The sequence below is a fragment of the Falco punctatus genome (genome assembly GCF_963210335.1).
Source record: "Falco punctatus genome assembly, chromosome: 12".
Classification (NCBI taxonomy): domain Eukaryota; kingdom Metazoa; phylum Chordata; class Aves; order Falconiformes; family Falconidae; genus Falco; species Falco punctatus.
In genome coordinates this window covers 33256210-33280540 of record NC_137592.1, presented here as the reverse complement: position 1 = coordinate 33280540, position 24331 = coordinate 33256210, and the positions used below count along the sequence as shown (strand labels likewise).

At 45.4% G+C, this 24331-nt stretch overlaps 1 protein-coding gene and 1 long non-coding RNA gene across 2 annotated transcripts in view; one reads left to right on the top strand and one right to left on the bottom strand.

The window, feature by feature from the left end:
• The window catches only part of DTD1 (D-aminoacyl-tRNA deacylase 1), a 28745-nt gene extending 27635 nt beyond the window's left edge, over positions 1 to 1110 (top strand). The window contains exon 6 of the mRNA XM_080408889.1: positions 501 to 1110. The gene's annotated coding sequence lies outside the window, so the exon portion shown is untranslated. The remainder of the gene's footprint in view (positions 1 to 500) is intronic.
• LOC308072273 lies at positions 685 to 23998 on the bottom strand. The gene is made up of 2 exons (XR_013931617.1): positions 22774 to 23998; positions 685 to 22739 (listed from the first exon to the last, which is right to left on the bottom strand). It is a non-coding gene; the product is annotated as an uncharacterized lncRNA (long non-coding RNA).
• Between the last annotated feature and the right edge of the window lie 333 nt (positions 23999 to 24331).

The following is a 24331-nucleotide window of genomic DNA, read 5'->3' as shown; positions in this document are numbered from 1 at the left end:
CTGTGGTTCCGCTCATTAGCTGAGTTGCGGTCCAAAGTGGATTGTCATATCATACAGCAGCTGGAATCGCATGAGTTCTGCTCTGTTTGGCATTATGTTTGGTGCATCATCCTGATCTTAATTCTGGAGATGAGCAGGTGCATTGGGAAGAACATGCTCTTAGAAAGTAAAGTGAGGATGTACTGTGTCTCAGCAACTGTTGGCTTTGCTGCTATGCTATGGGGATACAAGGTTCCCCCTGCTGTTTCTGGGCTGTGTGTTGAAATAAGAACATTTTAGGGGGCAGGAGTTTGCAGGCCTTCTAGAGTGCTTTGGTCAATGTGACCTTTCTAATAGCATTTGAAATTCTAGGGAACATTTCTAAAATGTGATATACTGATAACTTAGCATTGATTTTCATGCTGTGAAAATAAGTAAAGATACTTTTCTCTATGGGATTTGAAGGAATTCTGTATTTCTGCTCTACCTGTAGTAATTTCCTATTTGTTACCCTTCCACAGTTTCTCATGCAAAAGCTACACTGGATTCTTGAAGAGAGACCCAACATTCACCTCCGCACCACTCTTCAACAGCTTTGGAAAAGAATGGAAAATGGGAAAATGGAACTAAGACATTAGAAACCTTATATCATTCTGTATTGAAACAACCAAAGCAATGTTATCAGATTCAGTTGTTAATGTGTAGTACCAGTAGTAAAAAGGACTTGTAACATTTTTGTGTATGTGTTTTCACATGACTGCTGAATAAAGGGTGACTGTAGGCAGGTTGTAGCAGAACATCCACTCTCAGTACATGGACTCCATTTCAAAAATAAATCAGGGTTTTTCCTTAAACTTACACTTGAATTCTGAAAATTGTCCAGGCAGGCTTGTATATTGATTCTCACTCTGTGGTGTCATGTGCTACCTGTTTCCATGGCAGCGTGTAGATCTGTGTATATTTTGGTATATTGTTCAGCTGCTACGTAACACCGAGTTAGGCAGTCCATCTTTCTGCATGGGTTAAGTTATTAAAAGGAAAGATCAGCCGCTAGTCATTTATCGTGTGGAACACATCTGTCTTGTAAACTTTTTTAAAAACAGAAAAGACTTTATTAAACAAATAATGCTAGCTGAGTGCCTGTTGGTGTTTGTGTAGTGCATTCCCTGAGGTACAGCCACGTGTGTAACAATGTGGGTGACACGGAGCAAAAGCTACATGCCAAGAAACGCCTACTAATGTTAACTCACCCACCTCTCGTTTGGAAGTCAGGTTGCTGGCCTGGAATCTTTGCTCTTTTCAACATATTTAAGTCCTGTCGTTACTTTATGGTGGCCATCAAAATGCCACAGCAGCTGCCCCACACAGTGTGTCTCGTGCCTGCTGACGTTCTGTCAGATTTGTAAGAGGCAGAACAGCCTTTGGAAGGTGCTGGCAAACAATAAGAGCTGAGAAGCAGCTGCAGAACTGCTGTCCTGTGGGTGTTGAAGCCAAGGAAGTTTTGGGGGAAATGGCAGACTGCAGGTGGTTACGCCTTTGACTTCTTTCAGAGGTGGTGATGGTACCATTCATACTGGATGTTCTCCAGGCCTGCCTTGCCCTGTGGTCCTCACTAGCCATCTGCCGTGGCCACCGTCGGAGCTGGGATGCTTGCTGCCCAGTTCTGTGTAACTGGTTACAGGGCTAGCTTGGTGATGGTATGGTGTGATATCCAAACGTATCATATTTACAGTGCTGCGGACTGTGCAACCACTCTGGTTTTTTCTTTGTAGGCTGCTTGTTTAGTAAAGTATCGGTCAAACCAAGTCAGGGCAGTTTCAGAACTGCACCCTGATACAGCTTTTTAAAATGCATGAAGCTTAAATGAAGATTTGGCAAGCTACACACACAGCATTTAAACAGGAATGGTGCTAGTCTGGATAAGTTCAAGTGTTACAGTTAGTCTCGCCTTTAATAATGACATAATTTTTTCATCTGGCTGTTAGATGCAATTTAGTTTGCTTGAAGTGGCAGCCTTTGTACAGGCGTTGCTCTGTCACCCCCAGGAGCATGTGTTGTGTCTTGTCCTTTCTGAGTCTTTCTCACCTGGGACTACATCCTGATAGGGTGTTGTCAGATTGGTGCTTAATTGGCTGCAGAGGGCTAATTCAGTCGGGAAGACAGTGAGTGCCTACCTCTCCGGTGTTGATGGGGCTGTTGTTGATCAGCCAACCCTCAGGCCTATCTCATGTAGCTTAAGTGTCCTGCTTTCGTCAATACCTTTAACATCTTGTCTTCTGCTTTGCAGCTTGCTCTTAAGAAGGGGCTGGGTGTGCCCTCAGCAGCTTTGCTGATGGTGCGGAGCTGGGACCAGTGGCCGGTACCCCCGGGGCTGCGCTGCCCTGCAGCGAGACCTGGGCAGGGGCAGCGCTGGGCGCAGAGGGACCCCATGAAGGGCCATAAGGGCAAGTGCAGGGTCCTGCCCCTGGGGAGGGACAACCCCCCGCACCAGCACGGGCTGGGGCTGACCTGCTGGGGGGCGGCTCTGCGGGGAAGGGCCTGGGAGCTCTGGTGGGCAGCCAGTTGCCCGTGGGCCAGCGGCGTGCCCTGGTGGCCGAGGGGCCAGCGGTACCCCGGGGTGCGCTAGGAGGAGGGTGGGGGTTATCTCCCCCTCTGCTCTGCCCTGGTGGGGCCGCATCTGCACATGAGGCTCCGACTGCAGCACGGGAACCTCCGCCTGAAGACGGGGAAGAACTTCTCTGCCGTGAGGGTGCCGGAGCCGTGGGACAGGCTGCCCCGAGGGGCTGTGGGGTCTCCTTCTCTGGAGCCATCCCAACCCGCCTGGAGGCGGCTCTGTGCAGCCCGCTCTGGGAGAGCTGCTGCAGCAGGGCTGGGCTGGGGGCTCCGGGGGCCACTGCCCACCCCCACCCTGCTGGGATAAGGGTGTGAAGAAAGTCCCGCAGCCTCTTTCCGACTGAAAGGTAAGTCTGTACAAGCTAAACTACAAAGAATCATAAAAATTGAAAAGAAGTATCATACACACGTTTCGGGGGAGGCACGAGGCAATATTCCAGCTGTGTTGAAGCAGAGAAATGGCAAAGTGGTGGCTGTTGGCCAACGATGGGGCTCCCTGTGCTTGGCTCCCTGCTCAGCCGGGCTTTCGCTGAGCGACCGGACTGTGTGGTCTTTCCAAGTCTCCTCTCATCGGTGTCATTTTCCTGCCTTACGTGGGAGATGTGAGGATGAGCTCACCAGAAACTGGGATGTGGTCGTGGTCTGCAGTGCTGGGAATGCCCAGGAAAGCTGTGTGGTTCGGAGAGATGCTTCCTGGTGTCCTGTGCCCAGAGTGTTTTCATGCACTGTGATTTGTTTCGGGACTCAAGAAAAAGCCAACCAGCCAAACCCACTTCGCTAAAAATGCGGTTTACTAACAAAAGTTATTGCCCTGTTCTACTGGCAGCAAAACTTGGGAAAGGCTTTTCCAAGTGCAGTTATGTGGCTTAGAACCTCCGTATCTGTCCTGTGGCTTTTCCTGCTTCTAAGTCAAACCCAGGAGACTTGAATTCCCATCTCTGTTCTTCTGTCTGGCATTTCTTAGGCTTGGTTAGCTTCTAGCACCTCAGCGAGCTTTTGTGGTCTATTTGTGAAACAGAAAAGATTTTTGGTTAGATGGAATGTTACTTATTTTTTCCTAAATGCTGAAAATTACCTTATTTAACAAAAAAGCCTGTTTGTTTCATATGTCTATAAAATATTCAGGGACAATATTAAAGAACGGTGAGTTGCTGCACATGATTCCCTTTTCTACAGATTTAGACTTAGAGGCTTTTCTCCATTTCCCCGCCCCAGCTCACGGAGTGTTTTGCCAGAGTTTGCTTTTATGATTTGTGGGCCGGAGTCAGAAGACGACCACCTAAGCAGGCTGTGGACAATGTTTGCTGGCTATAACAAAGCAGCTCCTGATTCAAAGTCCCCGCCACGTCGATGTCCTGCTGCACGCTGCCCGCCCTCGGCTGAAGGTCCTGCAGGCAGCACTTACAGGGTGGGCGTTTCGGGGGGCGCCGCAAGGTCAAATGTCCCGTGGCCATTATCCTTTGTGATGATGCTTCAAGGATGCTGGTTGAGTCTGTCACATTCCTTTCTGCATCCTTCTGTGCTGGTGTCTTTGTCTCGCGCTGCCTCAAACTCCAGCAAAAATCCTCCTCCTCAATGAAATGCCTGGGGAATCCGAGTGCCATGAAAATAATTAAGGTGACAAGTGAGGGTCAGTATTACAGTCCTCAAGCAAAGAAACCGCATTAGTCTGGGTTTCATTGTGGCTTCAGTTGTTCACAATTCAGTATGTGTTTTGCCATCTATGCAGCTATGGTGCGGTCAGCAAACAGTTCTGCCTTTACAACAAACATACGCATGAAATTACAGAAAATATTCTTGGTAGGATTTCTGCAAACACCCTGTGTTTGTATATGAGTTCTGCCAAGAAAGTCACGTTGGGTTTTCCCATTTGAAATTCCCAGCAGGTATCTGGGAGACAAGCTAAATCTGAGTACAGATACTTTCCATAACTTCTGTTTAAAGTACTGGCTAACAAAGGAGTGTCTGCGAATCTTTCCGTATTGAGACACGCTCAGGCACTCCACTGCAGGTCCTGCTTTTGTTCCAACCTTATTTCCTCAACAGAAGGCTCCCCAAGGAAATCTGTCTGGGAAGCAGAAAATATGCTAGGACTCCTTTGAAAATTTACTGCTAATTTTCATTGAGTGCTATAACCAGAAAAAACCCAAAACTGTAATAGTAAAAACCTGTTTTGTAGGTGTTTTGCAAACATCTCCCTTCAGACACTGGATCTATGGGCTGCGTTGCTTCGGAAAGTAGGAACTTTAAGAACAGAACAGTCAGAGTAAGTGATGCTCCTACAAAGCTGTTTGGCAAAATGATTGGATTCATTCAGTGTGTAAATACAAATGAATCAAAGGCAAAGTGACTTCTGAGTATTGATATATAGTCATATATAAAGATATAAATACTTAATGGATAAGCTCACAGTTTCCAATTGTAGAAGCTCCTGTGGACAATGAGTTGAAAACGGTCTGATTCAGAGATGCTAATTCCTGGAGAATCCTTGTTGCAAGGTGTTGGCAGTACCTTCCTCTCTGCTCCTCTCTGGTGGCTGTGTGGGGACAGGCTTCAGTCTCAAACCCACTTACTGGGCTTTGATAAAGTACACCTTCCTGCAGCTCCTCCTCAGGACCAGGGGAATTTCAGCCCGTTGCAGACTGCGCTTCAACGTCACGTGTAACTGTGGTCTCTGCAGACAACAAAGGTTTGGTGGCAGTTTAGAAAGAACCCCCTAAACTTTTTGCCTGTGTCTCATTCTCAGTGAAAGCGAGGTGGCAGAGCCCTGGCAGGGGACAGAACAGCCCCGGCAGGGGAGCAGGTGGTGTGAGAATACAAGCTAGTTGTCAGAAATCCTGAGGCTGCTCGCCTGTCCGTATTCTGGAGTACCCATTCATTTTGGTGTCAATCTCAGTTTTATCTCAAGTGATGCTATTCCCAATGCCATTAGAGGGGAGCACCCTGTCTCCTCCCCAGTCCGTGGTTTGCTAGGCGGAATTAACCATTTCCCAGTCATTCCTATGAAAACTGGCCTCTTCACCATAAATAGCTCATCCCTTAAGGGGATGAGGGGTCAGGCTGAAGCTTGAGGGGCTGATGACAACGGTCCCCAGAATGGATCATGGCGGTGCTGAGCTGTGGCTGGCCTTGGGTTCCCACACCCAGCATGGAAGGGATGATGGAGCAGGTATAAACCCAACCAAAACCCTCCCTATTTTTCCTACTCATGCAATTCATATCGGCACGGGATGTTTTAGGAAGCCACAGAGGTACATGGGACAGACCAGAGCAGCACAGCCTCGGTGAATAAGAGATACCGGCGGCTGTAGACAGGGGCTTGGTGGGGTCTGAGCATCTCTGCTTGCACCAGCTGGGGTGGAGGGTGAGGGCAGGACATCTCCATGCGTGTTACAGTCCTCCAGTGCTGGCCGGTAGCTCCCTGCAGCCCCCCGAGGCGGGGTGTGCTGCCGAATGCCTGAATTTGAGAGGGGGTTCAGCAGCTCGGTGTCACTCCTGCCTGTACCCCCACTGGCTTGTGTTCCTCTCAGTGCTGGATGCCTGTGGTACCCAGCGCCTTTTTGCCAGGCCCCTACTCTTCCTCAGAATCTTCCAGGTTTTATCACGTGCTGTTCGCACCAGCCGCTCGCAGCGTTTCAGCAGGGGTAGGATGGGAGACCCTCGGGATGTGGAGCGAGGGCGCATCAGTGCAACCGCGGGGCTCTGAGTGGGGGGCAGAGTGGAGCTGCTCTCGGGTGATGGGGGGTGCCAGCGGTGCCCGCTCCATGCCCCCCATCCCTGTGCTGGGCTTGCAGAGGCAGGCATCAGGAGAGCGGGATGGCTCCGCCAGGGCGATCTCACGCTGGTTCTTCACAATCCTTGGAAGCCTTTTGATCTCTGATTTGTGTGCTCTCCATGTGCACTATTGTTAACCTACTAATCTTCGTTAAGGGAATGCTTGGTGATGGTAATTAACACCAAGAGCTTACAGAGGCCAGGCTGGACCAGGCAATGGTCCTGGGGTTGCCAAGAGATATTAAAAAAGGGAAAAGGGTGTGGTTGGGTTTTCTGGGCTGTGGCACATCTCCGTGCTGGGCACCCAGCGCTGGGAGCCGGGGTCTGGCCGAGGGGGGTGCTGGGGTCTGGGCAGGGTGGGTGGGTGGGCACAGCGCTCGCCTCCACGCCACAGATGTTTCTTAGTGCATTTGCTTGTAGCAAACCCCTGAGGATGCATCAGGATGTTCCAGGAGGCCCTGTCAGGAAATGCAGTAGTGGAAAAATTAGCGTGCACATGAACAAGTAGATTTGAGATTGGTGCTTGGAACGAGCCTCGTGAGTCATGAGCGCTGAAGGCGCAGGGAGGTGGCTGAATTGAGCGGATCTGTTTTGTGGTCTGGGAGGCATTGTTGAGAATCACACCGAAAAACACTGCAAATACCCTTATAAAATATGTATTGACTAGATGCGCTGCAGTGTTACTGAAAGCACTTGTGTACCAAGTAAAGTATTTTCTCAAAATATTCAAATATTTGATTTTTCCATGCTAATTTGTTTTAAAGAGCTCCTCTGACTTAGTGAATACTGCTGACTGCAAGTATTGAAGTATCTCAATATCTTTTTGTTCTTTGTGTGTCTAATGTCACTCCCACAATGTTTTAGAGTTGCTCCATTTATTGCATTAACAAAATATTCCGACTGATACAATGAACATTCTGTAACGCCGGTGTACAGGGAACGTGGCTCAGTCTTGGTGTTAGGACAGATTTACTCTTTGCGTAACATAGTACTTTGGTATCCATGCTTATTTAGTTTTTTTTCCCTCTTGTGTTTAGGGTATCTGCAGGATGTTAACCGGTGCCAGCTGAGGTATGACAGCAAACTTTTTTTTTCTTACTAAGAACTGGGATTCATTTCACACAGGTGGTTGAAAAACTTATGGCTCTATGGAGCAGATACAGATCTTTTTATGAATCCTCCTGCACTAACGCGAGTGTACGCAAAACCCCAGGTTCTTGGGGGCGAAGAGTTCATGTGGTAGATGTTACTATAAAGGCTGAACTTGTAGAAGCCTTCCATGGCAGCTCTCCTAAAACCTGGAGTACGTGGCCTTGCGGTACTAGACAGGCATGTTCGGAGTTGGGGTGTGGGGTGGCGGGAGCAGGAGCTGGAGAAGAAGCGGGAGCGGGAGCAGGAACAGAGGCAGGAGCGGGAGCAGGAACAGGCGCAGGCGCGGGCGCAGGGGTGGGAGCCGGAGCAGGAGCAGGAGCGGGAGCAGGAGCAGGAGCTGGAGAAGAAGCAGGAGCGGGAGCGGGAGCAGGGGTGGTAGCAGGAGCAGGAGCAGGAGCCGGCGCAGAGGCAGGAGCGGGAGCAGGGGTGGTAGCCGGAGCGGGAGCAGAAGCGGGAGCAGAAGCGGGAGCAGGAGCGGGGGCGGGCGCAGGCGCAGGCGGCTGCTCGGTGCGTGCCGGCCCCTCTGCCCGGCGCCACCAGGGGTCAGCAGAGCCTCAGGCACGAGCCGCCGCGGCGCCTTGAGCGTCTCCTCGTCTCCTTCCCGCGAGGAAGACGATTGTTCTGGTGAGGACCGAGAGCTGTTTTCTGTAGAGAGCGTGCACTTGCCGGGAGGTGGGATCTCTGTCCGCCTCCACCTAGCCGCTCTGTTCAAAAACTGTGGGATATAATAATTTTTTGCATATCCGTGCGATGATGTGCGTTGCGTTTGGGCAACCCCTCGGCCTGGCGGAGAAGCAGCGGTGGCAGGAGCAGCGGTGGCAGGAGCAGCGGTGGCAGGAGCAGCGGTGGCAGGAGAGGTGTCCAGTGCTGCGCGTTGCACGCCGCGGTGTGGGCGCCGCTGTGCTCTCACTGCCCTGGTGAAGCCTTGGGCTCGGGCAGCCTTTGGCTTATGGCGTTGGTCGAGGTAGATGGCAGCGCCAACGGGTATGGCAGGGGCTCAAAGGCAGGGGTGGGTTTTCCTGAGATAAGATCAGCGCTCACAAATCCTGTAAGGCGCCTTATGACGGACGAGTCACCTGCCTGCGAGAACAGGAGCGTGCCTTTTGAGCAAGAGCAAAGTACGACTGTGCTCCAATACGTGTCCAAGTCCCCGTTCAGGGGAGGAGGTTGCCCTTGCTCTGGGTGGTCTTTGGGTGTTTTGTTTTCCCTCTGCTTGCGCAGATACACCAGCTTAAATGGGGCTACGAGCGTATCTTTCGTTACGGCTGGAGACTTTGTGCCTTTGAGATGCCCTCACTATTCGGAAGCCAGACACCACTGGCTATGCAACGGATTTTTATTTGTATATGTACAGAGATATAAAGGCTTGTGACAGCTGCAAAGAAGTTTTCTCTTAAGTTTTTTTTGTGTGGTGGTTTTTTTTTTTGCTTTGCTTGGGTTAGGAGGATAAAAGATGGAAATGTAAAGGGCAAATGCATTTGTGTTAATCTGAAAATACATTCACATTTTAAAAGTTGTAATTTCAGGATTGACATGCAGAATAAGACTCCACAATCTATCAGATTGTAAAGCAGGTGGGCAGCACCGGGGTAGTCCCATCAAAGCCACGCGCGCCTGGGGCAACAACTTGCCTCAATTTATACAATCAAATGTTGCATGTACATAAGGTTTCCAAATACGCCTATTTCATGACCTATCCCCGCTTGATATTAAAATTAGTTCCAAGAAGTCATTTCCTAAGTCCCTCCCAGCTGCGCTTGCGTGGTGCCTCTTGGTGGTGGTTGTAGGGGTCCTGGGGATGAAGGCTTGGTAGTCTCCCTCGCTCTGAACTTTTTACATTCTCTCTTCACGCAGACTCAGTTGCTCCTTGGTCTTTGTCCAAACTATAGAGTTGGTTTTAGCTAGTTCTCATCAGGAGCTGTCCTTCAGGAGGAACTGCAGGCTCCTTGCTTCAGTTAATTTGCACAATGGTTAGTAAAACAAAACATTATTTATCAACAACAATCTAGGTAATCGTTAAGCAATTAGAGCTACTAAAATTTCTTTAACCCCTTCCCTCAGGATAATACTTCAAAAAGACAGTTGGGTGGAATATTTCTCTGTCCACAGAGCGTTGATTGCTGTGTTCTTTGGGATGCTTCATCACGGTCTCACCACATTGGGCTCTGCTGTCCCTGAGGCAGGCGGAACGAGCGACCGGCCGGGTACCATTCTCTGGGGTGTTGTAGGGCAGTGGACCAGTATGGGCAACAGCCCTGTGACACCTGGCCCTGCCAAGGAACTCCTGGCCAGTGTGCACAATTTCAAGGAAGGTGATAAATGTCCTTAAAAAAGCAACCTGGACAAAAAAACCCCAAACCTGCTAAAATAACTTCTGATATAGTAATGCATAGTGAGGGCTCCATATGAGGGGAGGGAGGCTGGAGAATGGGGATGTTTATTATTTGTTATTGGTTAAAAAGAATAATAATTAAAAGTTTAAATTTTGGGGAATTTGTTGGGACACAGCTAGTGGGCTTCATAAGTTCAGGTGTCTGCTGCCACCATCAATTCGTCGTCTGCCTGCTGCAGGACTGCCTCTGTGTTTCAGGGGGAAGAGGGAGACGAGAAGCTCGCTTTTATTTTCTGTTATTTCAACATAGGTGTATTTTTAACAGGTCTACCTAGACATCTTATGACTACATTTCCATTTCCCCACCCCTGTTTTGGGGAAATCCATGTTGCTTTCCTTCCTGTGAAAACTGAAATGGAAATATTACTGATGGTAGGAGGAATTGTATATTTTCCATTATGCTCCTTTGTTAAAAACATATTGAGCTAACCTGAATGTTCCTACAAATAATTACAGGGGAATATAATGTGTTATTGATTAAAAATCCATAAAAAAAAATGGTCAGACTATTTATCTCCAGATTACTGTCCTCTGTCTAAGAGAAGCAGTCATTGACGGGTTCCTGGGCCATGGAGTGGTATGCTGAGAAGAAAGCCACCTTGAAGCGCGGCACAGCGCATTTTTGCAAGAATAAAAATGCTGGTGTTAAAACTGGGACTGATTATGTTGAACACGGTTTAGGAAAAAGATTTCAAAATTAGCCCAGAAGTTTTGGCTACAACCTCTTAATTTCAGCGTTGAAACTTGTTTGTTCTTTTCTGAATCGGTGTTGAACCTGTGCTCTGCCCGTCTGTGGTTCTGCTTGTTCCTGCGCTTGGACCGGCTCCAGGAGCTTTCCAGGGTGGATAGGATCTGAGGCCAGGAGAAGCTCCTGATGCAAGCCCCACTGTTGGTTCACCTCTGATCTGTGCTGGAAAAGGCAGAAAGATGTTGTGTACCTTAATATAAGGGTAGTCAACAAGTTTTTGCAAGTGTTTCCTACTTGAAATACTTGCATTTGGAAAGGTAAAGGCAGAATACATTCATTTCTGGTTTATGCCCAGTGCCCGTAGGGGAAGTCCCAGACGCATTGGCTTTGAGTATACTTCACCTTGCCCTCCAGCATCCCTTCTTTCCCCACGATCAAGCCGATCAGCTCCTGTTCCTCCGTGGTGCCACATCTATTGTAATCACACACAGAAAGGTGGACCCGTCCCACCAGGGCTCCTGCACACGGGCAGTTCCCAGCACAGCCTGCAAGGTGGGGGTTGTGTTGGTTTTGCTAACGTTTAGACGGCTATAAAAATAACACGCAAGGTGCTGTGAAGGAAGAAAAGCTGCTTACCTGTGCAGTCATGAACCGCTTTGATGCCCCGGTGGGGTGATGGGGAGCAAGGGCACAGGGAAGCAGCTGGGAGCTCCAGTGGCATCTGTGAGGTTTGTCTTCGGTGGGAACCAGGTGGAATAAAAGCTTCCTCGTGCACGAACTCAGTGTTTCTAGGCTAATGGCAGCATGCCCAGCGCTGTCAAGTGTAAATGCCATAGGAGATGAATTAAATGCACTATAACGGTGTTCCCAGAACGGCTGCTGTAAATAAAGTATAAAACACATCGACCTGTGGTCTGAAGAACTCTGAGGCGGGGTCTGTAGGCTGACCATCTGTTCGTCTGTAAATGTACGTGTAGCAAGAATCTGGGGTATGAACATTTGTTTGCCTCTTGCTGGGATGCTTGTGTAGCGCTGTGCAATCGTTTCCAGCAGTCGGTCCCCGTAATTGCATGTCTGAGGTGTGATGTTTGAGCTGGGACGTTCATCCACTGTCCCGTCTGTGCTGCTTTTAAGTCTGTTTTGTATCAAGCCCTGACCCTCCTTTGGACCGGTGTGCTCCCAGTGCAGCCAGAAGTGTGGCTGTGGGCTGGCGACTCCTCCGTGACGAGGCACGAGGAGGGGTGGGAGGAGGAAGGCAAGTCTGTTGCTGTCGTTGGGGTTCAGAACGTTTTCAGCCAAAGGTGCCTCCTGTGGAATGGTGCTTGCTGGGGCGACCCTGTGTTGTCCCGTGTGGGCTTCTTGCAAGCCCTGTTGCCTTCCACTTTCAGGGCTTCTGAAAAGCTGCATGGTTTAAGTTTATAATTATATCTATTTATATATAATTACATATAAAATATATTTTATGTGTTATACATACACATTTCACGTGCATTTATATTTCTATATGTCATATAGATCTATTAAATTAGAAAATAAAGTAAATCTGTTAAAATGTACTTATATGACTATTAAATTAGAAAATAAAAAAGCAAATATATTATAATGTACTTATATATTTCATATATATAATTACATATAAAATAGATACAAATAAATATAATTAAATATAATGATAAAAGTTTATTAAGACCTCTAATTGAAAAATGCAGAGACGCTTGACATTCGCGGTGTCTGGCAGGGGGAGTCGGTGGCAGATCTGCAGCGAGAAGGGTCCCCCCTTCCTTCAGGGGTAGCTCCGGGGGCACTGAACGATTTGCAGGTATTTTTCCTGTGTTGGTTTAGATCTCGATTTGGCTCAGCAAGCGGATGTAGTTACATTTTACACACCCTCTTTATATATCTTCATAAAATAAGGAATCTTTACTATTTTTAATGAATAAGACTGATGCCTGCGGTGTGAATGAGACGCAGCCCCCGTCCCCTGGCGTGGGCAGGACCTGCTGGGTGGGATGGAGAGGTGGGACCTGCCTGACCTCAGCTGTTACACACGTACGTATTCAGACCGTTGCATCCCATGCCGAAGCCCAGCAAAGTTCCTACAGGTTCAAATTACTTTTTACACCAGTGTGATGAACTTCTAATCCATCAGAAGAACAGCGCTTCCCAACGAGCGCACACAGGCAGCATCCTCTGAGCTCTAACAGATCGCTGACCCGTGCGGTTGGTGCCCGTTCTGAGTGCTTCCCACGAGCGATTGCCTCTCTGCGTTTGCAGTGACTTCACAAATGCTGTGTGTGGGCATAACGAGCGTTTTTAAAACGAAGTGCCTTAATTCAGAGGGTTAAGAAAGTAGGTCCTGGGAAGTTTCCTTGGCTGCGATGCCTGTTGCTGTGCCTCCTGAAGGTACTGGTCCTGTCTCTCATCACCCACTATCCCTTAATTTTAGTTTTGGAGCCTGAAATATTTTGTAAGCTATGTTGCAAATAATTTAGTTTACGTGTATTTCATTTTACTGTATTTTACACAGTAGAAGGCAGTGTGTGTGTGTGTGTGTGTGTATAGCTTTTAGACCAGGCTGCACACATGGTGCACGATCATTTGGGACAAGTTGGTTTTAGTTTTGAGAGGAGCAGGTAAAAGCAAAAGAATCGGGATTATTGCTGGAGGATCGAGCAACAAAGCCGTTGAGTTGTGCACTGAATCCTTTAATTATATCTCCTTAATAACAATGCTTGTTGTTTTTTTTTCTGTTGTGCTCGAATGTGCTAAAGCTGGGCATCGCCAGGGAGCTGCTGCACCCCAGGGTGAGCGTCCTTGGGGGCGGGTGACATTCTTGGCACAATGCTTCGTCCCAGGTAATGCGTGAGCCGGCGGGCTCGTTCCCCTGCACTGCCGTGCTCTGAGCGATGCTCTGCACCCTCCGTGCCGTGGTTGCCCATCCCATCCTGACTGCTGCCAGTGCTAACGGAGCTGAAATGCCCTAAAAGAGTGTATTGAGGCTACATCGGCTGTTAGGGACTAATCATTATTTGTGTTGTTAATACTGTGTGTGCTTATGAGTTCATTTTTTATATTTGGGAAGGGAATAGGTTATGAGATTTTTTTGGAGAAAGAGTTCTGTTTAGTCTCTCTTCATAACTGAGATATATGACCCATTTCCAGAACAGAAATATATTATCTTAATGGTTCTAATAAACTAATTCAATTTGCATTTCTATTTATTGGGTAAATGGGCAAATGTGAAAAATTAAATTAAAATAGTCTAATTTGTTCCACCATTAATTTTCCAGCTTATATTTAGAGTATTGAATATATTGCATTGTTCTGATTTTTGTTTGGAATATGCAGGAAAAAAATAGGCTATGCCAGTTCCCCAGTGTGTTGTTTAAGAGCAAAAATGCTTATTTTAGGGAAACACTGAAAAAATAAAAATCCTTCTGGAGAAAGGAGGAAGCATGGGATGTGAGGATGATTTTGAGTTACAGGTTCGTTGTTGCTCAGCATGGAAAGCTGGAGAATTTAAGAAAGCCTCTATCCCGTGGCCGATGGTCGCCCTTCGTTTAGCCTGGGTTTCTAGACTTGCATTGAATTGTCATTGGATATGGGTTTAGTTCTACTTTTGGACACCGTAATGTCCGATTTCAGTATTTTTGATTTAATTTCAGTTGCAAGCAGCTATGCAAAACCGTTATTATTTATTTAAATCTTTTTGTTTCAGTACTTTGATATATTTTCCCTGAAGTAATATCAAGAAATAGGAAATCAAACCTGTGAATAGATTAAATACCAGATTTCGTGGTGTTGTTAATCACCCTCGGTAGCACTAGGGAAGCAGTTGGGTTCTGATGCTGCTGCTCCTGTCATAGGACGTTGTTCAGTACAGATAATCTCGCTGTGGTCCTAAAGTGACAGTGATGGTTTCATTCACATAGACGGATAAAACTCAAGTGCAATTAGTCCTTTCAACTAAAACTAAATGGATTGCTATTAAACCTGAGGGTGCCTTAACCTAACCAGAGAAATGATGTGAACTGATCTGTCAATACCTGGGAGGGAATAGATTTAAAATAACCTACAAACCACCACCCCCCCCAAAAAAAAAAAACCCAACCAAAACCCCCAACCTAAAAAAAACAAAAGCAAAGAAATCCCATCCATCCCATTGCCTTTCCTCCTGCAGTTTTGCCCGGTGTTTATCTGCTGTTGCCCTGAACAAGGGAATACCGTGCCTGGTCTTTCAGGGGGATGGACTGGTGCCCCCGATCTGGTCTCCCTTTCATAGTAGGAGCAGAAAACCACACGTAACGCTTGAGTAGGATTGGAGATAGTGTTAAGCAATAAATATGATTTATAGTTCCACTTCTCACATGTTTTTTTTTTATATAACAGACAATGCTACAGAAGTTTTAGACCTACTTTCATAACTAAAGTTACCCCCTCCACGTTCTGTACCTTCCCTGCTTCATCGTTCCGGCAACAAGAGCGCCGCGCTGTGCGAGCTGGATATCAGTTCAACACAACAGCTCTAGCAAGGACTGGAAATTATTGAATGATAAATTCCTTTAGATCACGGCCCAAGTAATTTTTTGCACAGCATGTGATGCACGCACCCCTGCTGTACAACAGAAAATAAAATAATGGTTGTTTTATAATGCAATGCCTATAATCGCAGAGGAAAAAGAACAGAATATAAACCTCTTACTCTGGAATATACATATATGCATATAGTAGGTCAGTGAGCTGCCTTTACATCCTTATTGCTGACTTTTCCTTTAGCACTACAGATTCTTGTTCCTAACTCTATGGGGTTGAATTCATGGCAAGGTATGGTATTATTCTAAAAAAAAAAAATCACATTACTGTCTCTGGGCTCTCCTTGTCCTCCTACCAGACAGGTTCCACCCACAAAATATTATTCAAAGGATTAAAAATCATCACAGCCCAGATCAAGATGTAACATCACATCTCAGCTGCTTTTTGGAAGTTTGGAGCTTTGTGTGCTGTCTAGAGCTACAGCACCACTGGGCTTATGCGTTTTGATGGTGAATCCATGCACGTGAGACTGCTTTGTGCTGGAAAACAACAGAGAAATCCAGAACTTTCATGTGGTAGAGAATACATTTGGGAAATAATACTTTTTGGTCTTTGGCTATTTGCTGTCTTTCAGTTAATATTTTGCCCGAATTGGATTTAGTTCACCCTTTGCAGACAGCTCTCAGCACCGTGAAGTAACACAAGTGGCTGGTGTGCCTCATGAAAGAAAATGTCACAAAGGCTTTAAAATCTTCTTTGAATTCTAACACAGCATCTCATGAATTTTTGGTAGCAGTGAGTTTAGTTCATCCTCCATTCATAAAGTACCAACAAGTTACCCATGTGATCCAAACCCATACCTCTCAAGGCTGGATCATGTTTATTTGTGCATCCCGATTTGGTGTCTCATTTTTTTTTTTCTTCTTCTTGTCTTCCACATGTTACTCATTCTGATTTCCTTTATTTAAGGAAGGAGGATCAAATTAAGCAACATTTTAACTGTTATTACAGTTTTATCTGCAAAGCTTAGCTGACATACTGAGATGTAAAGCAGGTGCCTCTTGCAGCCTGGCTGTGGTACCCAGCCGGGTGCGGCGAGGCTGGCTGAGAAATTGCCCGGTATAAGAAAAGCCTGTTCTCATAAAAAACAGTGGTTTTGTGGTGGTGCACTTCTTTTCCCTGAGGCAAGCCTTTGAAAGAGTTAGTGTGGCTGGGATATTCTTTGCTGAAGTTATCAGTTGCTTTTGAAGTTTCCTTAGTGGCTGCGGGTATGGGGTGCGTATCGATGTCAAACGGCAAATGAGACAAAGCGCTTATAAATAAATGTGTTTGCAAAGCGGTTACATTGCACGTGAATATTCCCGAGGATTAACTGCTAGTAATCAGTAGGAGTGCACATCCTTACTGTTAGTTGAGCAAGTATTTTAAAAACGCTGTCAAATATTGGCCACCAGTCTAGGGATGGTACTGGAATGTAATAACTAACCTGCCGTGTTTGCTGTTTTTCTATGGGGAAAGAGGCTGCGGAAATGCTTGGTTTGAGTTTATCCTACTCCAACTGAAAAGGCTTGAGAAAATCAGCAAGGGGACGGTGTGGGTTATTTTTTGTTTTTTGAAATGAAACGTATCTCCCGGCTGTGCCTGTAGCCCGTCAGGGGCTCAGGCTGTGAGGGACGGGGCAGCTTGAGGCAGGAGCTCGCCCGCATCCGGGACTGAGCCTGTGGGTTCGGCTGTCCCTGTAATAACCAGAACGGGCCTCACCGCATCTCCCCAAAATTGTATATACGCTTTGCAGTGAAGGCTTGGGATTTATTGTTAACGATTTTCACTGCAAACTCCTGGAAAATGTCTTTAGACATCCCTGGACATCAAGTTCTGCCCTACTCGTAGTGTATGACACAATCATTTAGGAAATGGAGACTTGGTAACTGTTGTGAAGCTGTGCGGTAGGTGAGGAAGGTACCTTCCAAATCCCTCACAAAGCGATGTGCGGCGGGATTACTCACTGGAAACAAACACACCAATGATTGGTCAGAAATTCATCCATTATTGTGTTATAATCAGTGCAGAATAACAAACAAAGTGCTGAAATACCATTTGATGCTCATTGCAATGAGGGCAAAGGAAAGCAAATTATTTTGGCAATGTCCTTCTGTCTTCGGTTGGGCAGCAAGGGGGGAGCTGGCGTGTGAGCTGGAGTGTGCTCTGCGGGTTCAGTGGCCTTGTGAGTCCGTGTGGCCTGCGGGGCTGCAGGCTTGGGTACAAAACCGAAGGTGCAAAGAAATAGCACTTAAAATCCTGAGCTTGACAGCTCTTGAGTGCTTAAACTCCATGGCTTTCATTGCATCCTGTAAAATGATTTCAATTTATTTTCTTTTGGTCTAAAAGCAGTAATTGATTTTTTAAATAAAAGTTAAATATATTTATTTTATATAAAATGATGCAAGTTTTTATAAAAGTTGCAGAGCCTCCAACAAACACAGCTGAATGTAAATCCTAGAAATTATTTTTTTACAGCATTAGGAGAGTCCCCATTTCTGAGATGCTTTGATATTTCACGTGGCCCAGATTTAAGGTGGGATCTAAGCGCACAGGCACGGCGTTGCCTGCCCAAGAGAAGCCCGCAGCGGGCGAGCGCAGCGGTGGCATCCCTGGGCGTAAGGGAATGGCATCCCTGGGCTCGGCGTGGTTTTGTGCCCTGAATCCGACGTGGAGTGGGAGTTTCGAGAGCTCCAGCTCACCCAGCCAGCCCTGTTCAGACACCAGCGGAGCCCAGCTGGTGGCTGCAGCCCTACAGAGGCAAAGAACTGGCGTGGTTTTGGTTTTTTAATTTTTTTTTCAGAGGAACAAATGTGTTCAATGTAAAGACTGGAGCCTTTGAAACTAATTTTTTATTTTAAGCTGATGCTGCCTGGGAATAACTGCAGTCCTAAGGGCTTGCTGGGTTTTTCTGTGGTTTGGAGGAATTTTTGGTGAAGGGAATTTGCTTCCTCGGTGATAATTAGCCAAACTGAATTGGCAGATGCTTTCTGTGATGCAGCAACAGGAGGTGCTGTTCCTTCTGTTTCTAGGTCTCTAGGTTTTTAATTTAATTAATACACACCTGAAATCTGCAGTCACCCTACTTTGGATTAATTTAGGATATTTCTTCTAACATGAAAGTTTATTTTGATGCGTTTTAAGTCAAAGCATTTGAGCAGCACAAGGAGTGGCTGCCTCATCTACTGTCGGGTGGTTTGAACTTGGTGAATTTACCGTGTGGGCTCTGGCAAGCAGGTAATACTGTGTGTCTGCTTAAACATGGTGTGCTCATCTCCAAAAGTCTTGCCCAGCTAGTTTTACATCTGCTTTCAAGGGATGGTACATGGTAATTTGTTACCGTGATCAGGTTTAGTGAAGGTCATAGAAAAACTGGACTGAAAAAACGAGTGGGTGAAGGCTGGATCCAGTAAAACAAATTTCTTCCCCCTCTTTAGGAAGAAAGCCGTAATGAAAATTGTTTTATTACTACCTTGGAGAAAAGCATCCTTTTCCTGTTCTTAACTTGAACGTCTCCTGTTAGCCCCCAGATTTTGTTGAGCGCCAAGAATAATTTCAAGTGCGTAGAATGAGGTCTGAAGGGGTGGGAGATGAAGGCGGAGCTGTGCCGAGGTTGGGAGGGAAGGGAGCGGGTACAGCCAGAGCCGGTGGGAGACGAAACAAGGCAGCAAAAATGCCGGCCTGATCCTGGTACTTCTCCCACACAGAAACCACTGCATGGTGATGTTTAGCTCTTAATTATTCGCTATAGAATTAAACTAGTATCTAAAATTATGGAGTATTTGTGTTTTCTCCTGGTTTTTGTTATCCATGAAAAGATGCTTAGACCTCCACATTTATGACCTTTTACCAAAATAATTTAAGATGTACAATGCCATTAAAATTTTTATTTAACTATAGGAAAAGAGTAGGATTTTAAGATTTACTTAGTTTTAAATATTGATTTTATATTTCAGACACCATTAAGATGTCAAAATGTATTTCAATGAAACCTTTTTTGCTAAAAGTACCATTTAAAAGTGTTTGTAAGAGTTTGGTGTTGTGCTCTTTGTAGTTTTAATTGCATTTAGTGAAATTCTGTTGTTTGTTGGCATTCCCGCATTTCTAGGCAGTAGTTAGAGGTATATCTATATACGGAAGGCTTGGTATATCCGTGGCTCTGTAGATCCTATTTATATACAGAAGACTAAGAGTAATTGCAAAAGTAAACATACTAAACAGTTGCAATTCCACGACAAACATACCTGGCTGTCCATTTATATCATATAAAATGCTTTTTAATTTTTTGTTACATAACTCACAAATGTTTTCACACAGATTTCTTGCCTTGTTAAAGAATGTGCTTCTTAAAATAGTGCTTATCACATCATAATGTAGGAAACCGCTGTTTTTGTAGGCTCAACTGCAGTGTTAGCTATTTCATCCTGGAAAATAATAGGACAATTATAAATGATAAATGGCATTTATGCACATGGCTGATAAAACGTCTCTGGCTCCCTGTGCAAAACAGTTGTACAGTCATGTTCTGGTCAACCTAGAGCACTGGCGATTTAATGGCACTGTTACCAGTGGCAAAGCAAAATCACTTAAAGAGAGCTGGGCAATCGGATCTCTCTCCAGTATGTTTTTTGGTAATTATATATAAAAAAAATCATCTCTCCTGTATGTTTTTTGGTAATTACATACAAAAAAAAAAAGATTTCTGCTGGTTGCAGCCAGCAGTGAAGTCCCTTAATGTTCCAAAAAGGAAATAATTTTTAAAATCATACTAGAAAGTGTATAAAATAACTTTGACATGAATCTCTTGAAAAAAGTGTATTATTAAAGATTTTTGGTCTGGTCTTTTTGTGCACTTAGATCATTTAGTTTTCCATTTAGATGGAAATTCAGGAATGCATGCATCTAGGCAGGAGTTATTCTGGGAAGTTAAACGGCTTTTTACCCTACGTAATACTCTAACAGTTGCTTATACCTGCTGTGTTACCTGCTTACCCAATTAAACTATCATTAAAAGTTCCTCACACATTGTGAAGATTTGAAATGTCAGCCTGATTTCTGAATGCACACGTGCAATTTCTGGTGGAAGGAGAGTTTGAAACACTTGTTAATTCTATATTTTTAAAAAAAGCTCAATGTATTTGATGATATACTTGATCTGGCTTTCTTTTTTTTCTTTTTTTTTTCTTTTCATCTTCAGTTGTGATGGAAATGCTTATAATGCCCTGGTCACAGGAGATGTTATTAGAGCTTAGGTGGAATGGCAAAATGCTGTGGAGGTGAGTGTGCCTGCTGCTGAGGCACATACACTTGTAGAGCAAGTATCTCTTCTTCCAGTCTAACTTACTTTTAAAAAGTAACACGAGATCTAATTGCATTAGCGAGGATTGCACTGTCAAAATTACTTTAGAATTGCCTTTGATGGTTTTCTGTGCTTAGGACTTAGAGTGGTAAGGGTTTGTCAGAAAAAAGCAAAGCTTTCCATGTGTCATTCCTGTTATTATTTTTATGGTATTGTGTAAAATGTTAGAATTTGAGAGGATTGTTTTTGTTGTGTCGGATTTACCCTGTGAATGAGGATGCCCTTAATTTCATTCTGGAATTAATGAGCTGGGAGGGAGTCCCTCCGGCTGTGGAGCAAACCCTTTCAGGCCACAGAGAGCTCTGTCAGGGTTCCCGTGTCCATTTGGTAAGAGGTGCAATTAGCAAAACCTCTCCGTACACACCGGCTTCCAGCATGCTGACACGCGGTAGCAGCAGGAGGTCGAACAGTTGATGGTAATTTCATGTCCAGAAACTGGGGAGCAGAAACTGTAGTCACCTTTGTAGAAAAAAAAATATTTGAATGCATTTCACTCGTTGTGGTGTTTAATTTATTCTTGGTGTGTTTTGAGGATGTATTTTTAATGTGCCCTGTGGCACCCACATCAGACAGGTGCGTGTGCATCGTGCTGAACACTATGGGCAGTCCCCGAGGTACCGGCTTATGAGCCCCACACGCGTGAGCACAAGGGGATGGTGTCACTGCAAGGGTGTCTGTACGGGCATGTAGGCAAAAGTGTAATTCTCTGAGCTTAGGTGGGGTGAGGAACTGGGAGATGATGGTATGGCCGTGCTCTTTACTGGGCTGCCTTTGGTGCCCAGGGGGAGGTGGGAGCTGTGATGGAAACTCCAGGATCCAGGTGGAAGAGTTCAGGTGGGAAAGGCAAAGTACGGGCAGTGAATATCAATTAGCACTGCACCTTCCTAACGGGGTTTGTTCAGCCTCTTGGAAGACTTAAGAGAAGATAATGAACATTGTTCGGTTACATTTTCTAGACAATATCCCAACTGAATTTGTTTATTAGTTTCGGAATTTTATTTGTATTTATGATGACATGCCTATCCTGCTATCTTAGCACTTGATAGTAACACAAATACAAACTGTAATAAATTATCATAACAGATATTTACAGCTTATTGTCAATCCTGTAATTGAAATGAGGTCAGCCAAAAAAAATTTCAATAGCGGTTTGCAAATGCCATCCTCCGGAAAAGCTGATTGAACATACTGGCTTTGCCTTACGATGTGTATTGTTATTGAAAAATGTGCTTAGATGCCTTTGGTACCGACTTGTTTCTAATAGAATTCTTCTTTGCAAGGTGCTAAAACCATGTTAATGTTATTAAAGAAGAGTTTCTTTGGAATATTGTATTTAATGCTATTTGTAAGTTTTTTGGAGTAACAAGTTTGAGTTTTAATTTAATTTTGAGAAACTTAATTAGCATTCTTTCTCTGTCTCCTTTGCTATTTGAAACTCCACATATGGTAAGTGTGATTATTTACATTTGGGTTTTTTTGTTTGTGTGGAAGTTGCCCACCTCAGCGGACAAAAGCCACGAGAGCAAGTCCGTAATTCATGGTTTTAAAGGACCGTGTTCCATGAGAACGAAGGATGCGGTGGGCGGCTGGTACCCCCAGCTCTGTGCGTCCCTACCTCAGGCTGTCGCAGCCTTTTCTGCTCGGACTGGGCATCCAGCCCCCATCCCAGCAGGGGGGACGCAGGGACCCTCAGGGCTCCCGGCAGGCTCGTTAGCTCTGGAGTGTGGCGGGCACTGGCATCCCCATCCCAGCTTCTCCAGGACCCAGCGTGCCCGCTCCAGCAGGCACACGTGGAGCTCGTAAACACCCCGGCCAGCCCGCCGCGGGGGAGGTGCTCGCCCTCCGCCACGCAGCAGGAGCCAGCTCTTGGGCAGTTGCTCACTTGGGGATCAGTACACGTAAGATCACCCATGGAAGAATGGTGATGTTGATGCCTAATTATTTCTATTTTATTTTTATTTCTGGCATGTGATGTCCATGTTACCAGTAAGTAGGTGTCGCTTTTGGCTTGCAGGCACCGGAGTACCTACCAAAGAGAACAGGGTGCACCCAAGGGTTAAGAATGAGCCATCATCCAAACTCAACATTCTTTACCATTTTAAAAAGGGGAAAATCAAGCTCTAAAAGTAAGCAACTGTGAAATATTTCAGAAATACGATTTCTCAGTTTGCAAAACCTTTTCAGAAATACGATTTCTCAGTTTGCAAAACCTTTTCAGAAATACGATTTCTCAGTTTGCAAAACCTTTATCTGTGGTATCACTAGTTGTTAAACTTCCCTCTTCTTTCTTTGAAGTCTGACTGCCTTAGTGTTGCTCCTCAGAGGTGATAAATAAATCTTTGTCTCATACAAGTTACTACCCAACCTGCAGTATTTTTGTTTTGCTTCTCCATCAGGATGCTTGGGAGTAAACTGCTGCCTTTATAGTTGAAAACACCATTTTGTTTCACGTGTGTGCTGTGCTGTTTTGTGTTAGTCTTTCCTTATCCTGAAAGTTATTTGGTGAGGTTTGTGGGTAATAGGCAACATAGTAAAATAATTTGTTGTTTTAGAAAAGCTTTTTCTTTCAACCCCTGCAATATTGTTTAAAAAAAAAAAAAGTTTTGCTTTGAGAAAGTACTGACTTCTTGCAGCTGCTACATTGCTCACTGTTGTAAGAATGAGTTGATTTTCTTCTTGACTTTGGCTTTTGTTAGGAAGAGGGGGGCTGTGTTCTTACAGGAAAAGAAAAAAAAAAGTGTATCTCTTCCTTTCATATTTAGTGTAACTTTTGAGCTGTGCAGCACTTAAAATTTGATAACAAATTGGAAGTTTTCAGTGCAACCTCCAGCTCCTCTTCTGCCTTGCAAGAACTGTGTTTAGTGACTTGATATCTACGTGGCTGCCTTCAAAGTACGCTGTTGTGCTAGGAAGTGGCAAGTGCGCCGTGGAAGTTTCCCAAAAACTGAATTCTGCTGCAGTCCAAAATAGGACTTTGATTTTACAGCACAAAAAATACTGTAAGACATATGAATATTATGATTGAAGTAAGTGAATCGAACATCGCTTTTAAAACCCTTTGCTTATGGTTTTGGCTGCAAGCAGGACTGAACGGGATTGTTTTGTAGAAGCAGCGAACACAGCTGAATGCAGGTCATTAGGGTGGTAGGCCGGAGCTAAGATTTACATTAGGGAAGCTCCTGCCTTTGTGTTTGAAAACAACATCAAATCTACAGAAGTGCAATAGGCTTTGGTGCTTTTTGGCAACGGCTGTAAGAAACCACGTTTTTATTGGTGAGAACGGGCTAAAATCTCTAGCTTTTGATTCACAGCGTGATAGGAGTACAGTTCTCCTACACCTCTTGCTAAGACCTGTCTACTTTATAGGTAAGTGCTACGACTGGGTGTTTGCCACCAGGAGTTCCAGCATTAACCCCTTGTTCAACCTGAGAAGGTGACGGGGCCAGTACTTACCTGCGCTCAGCGCTCAGCATTGTACCTGTAGCTCCCATGGATGATGTTGTGTGAAACCACACATGACAAGGGGTCCTGATCTATGAAACGGACCCTGCCTGGGTTTCTGGGAGCTGCTGGCCAGCTACGTGAATTGTGCTTTGGCTTCTGTAGCAATGAAAAGTGCTCTTGCTGAAATCGGGCCGCGTATAATTTATGTATTGGGTTTTGTTTGCAGTGACAATGCCACCAAGCTTCGCTGAATGTTAAAGCTTTTTCATTAAAAAAAAGGTCACTGTTCTGCATTTTGTATCATTCAAACGATGACATAGATTGAGCTGTAGATAACAGCAGCCTTTTCCACAAAGAA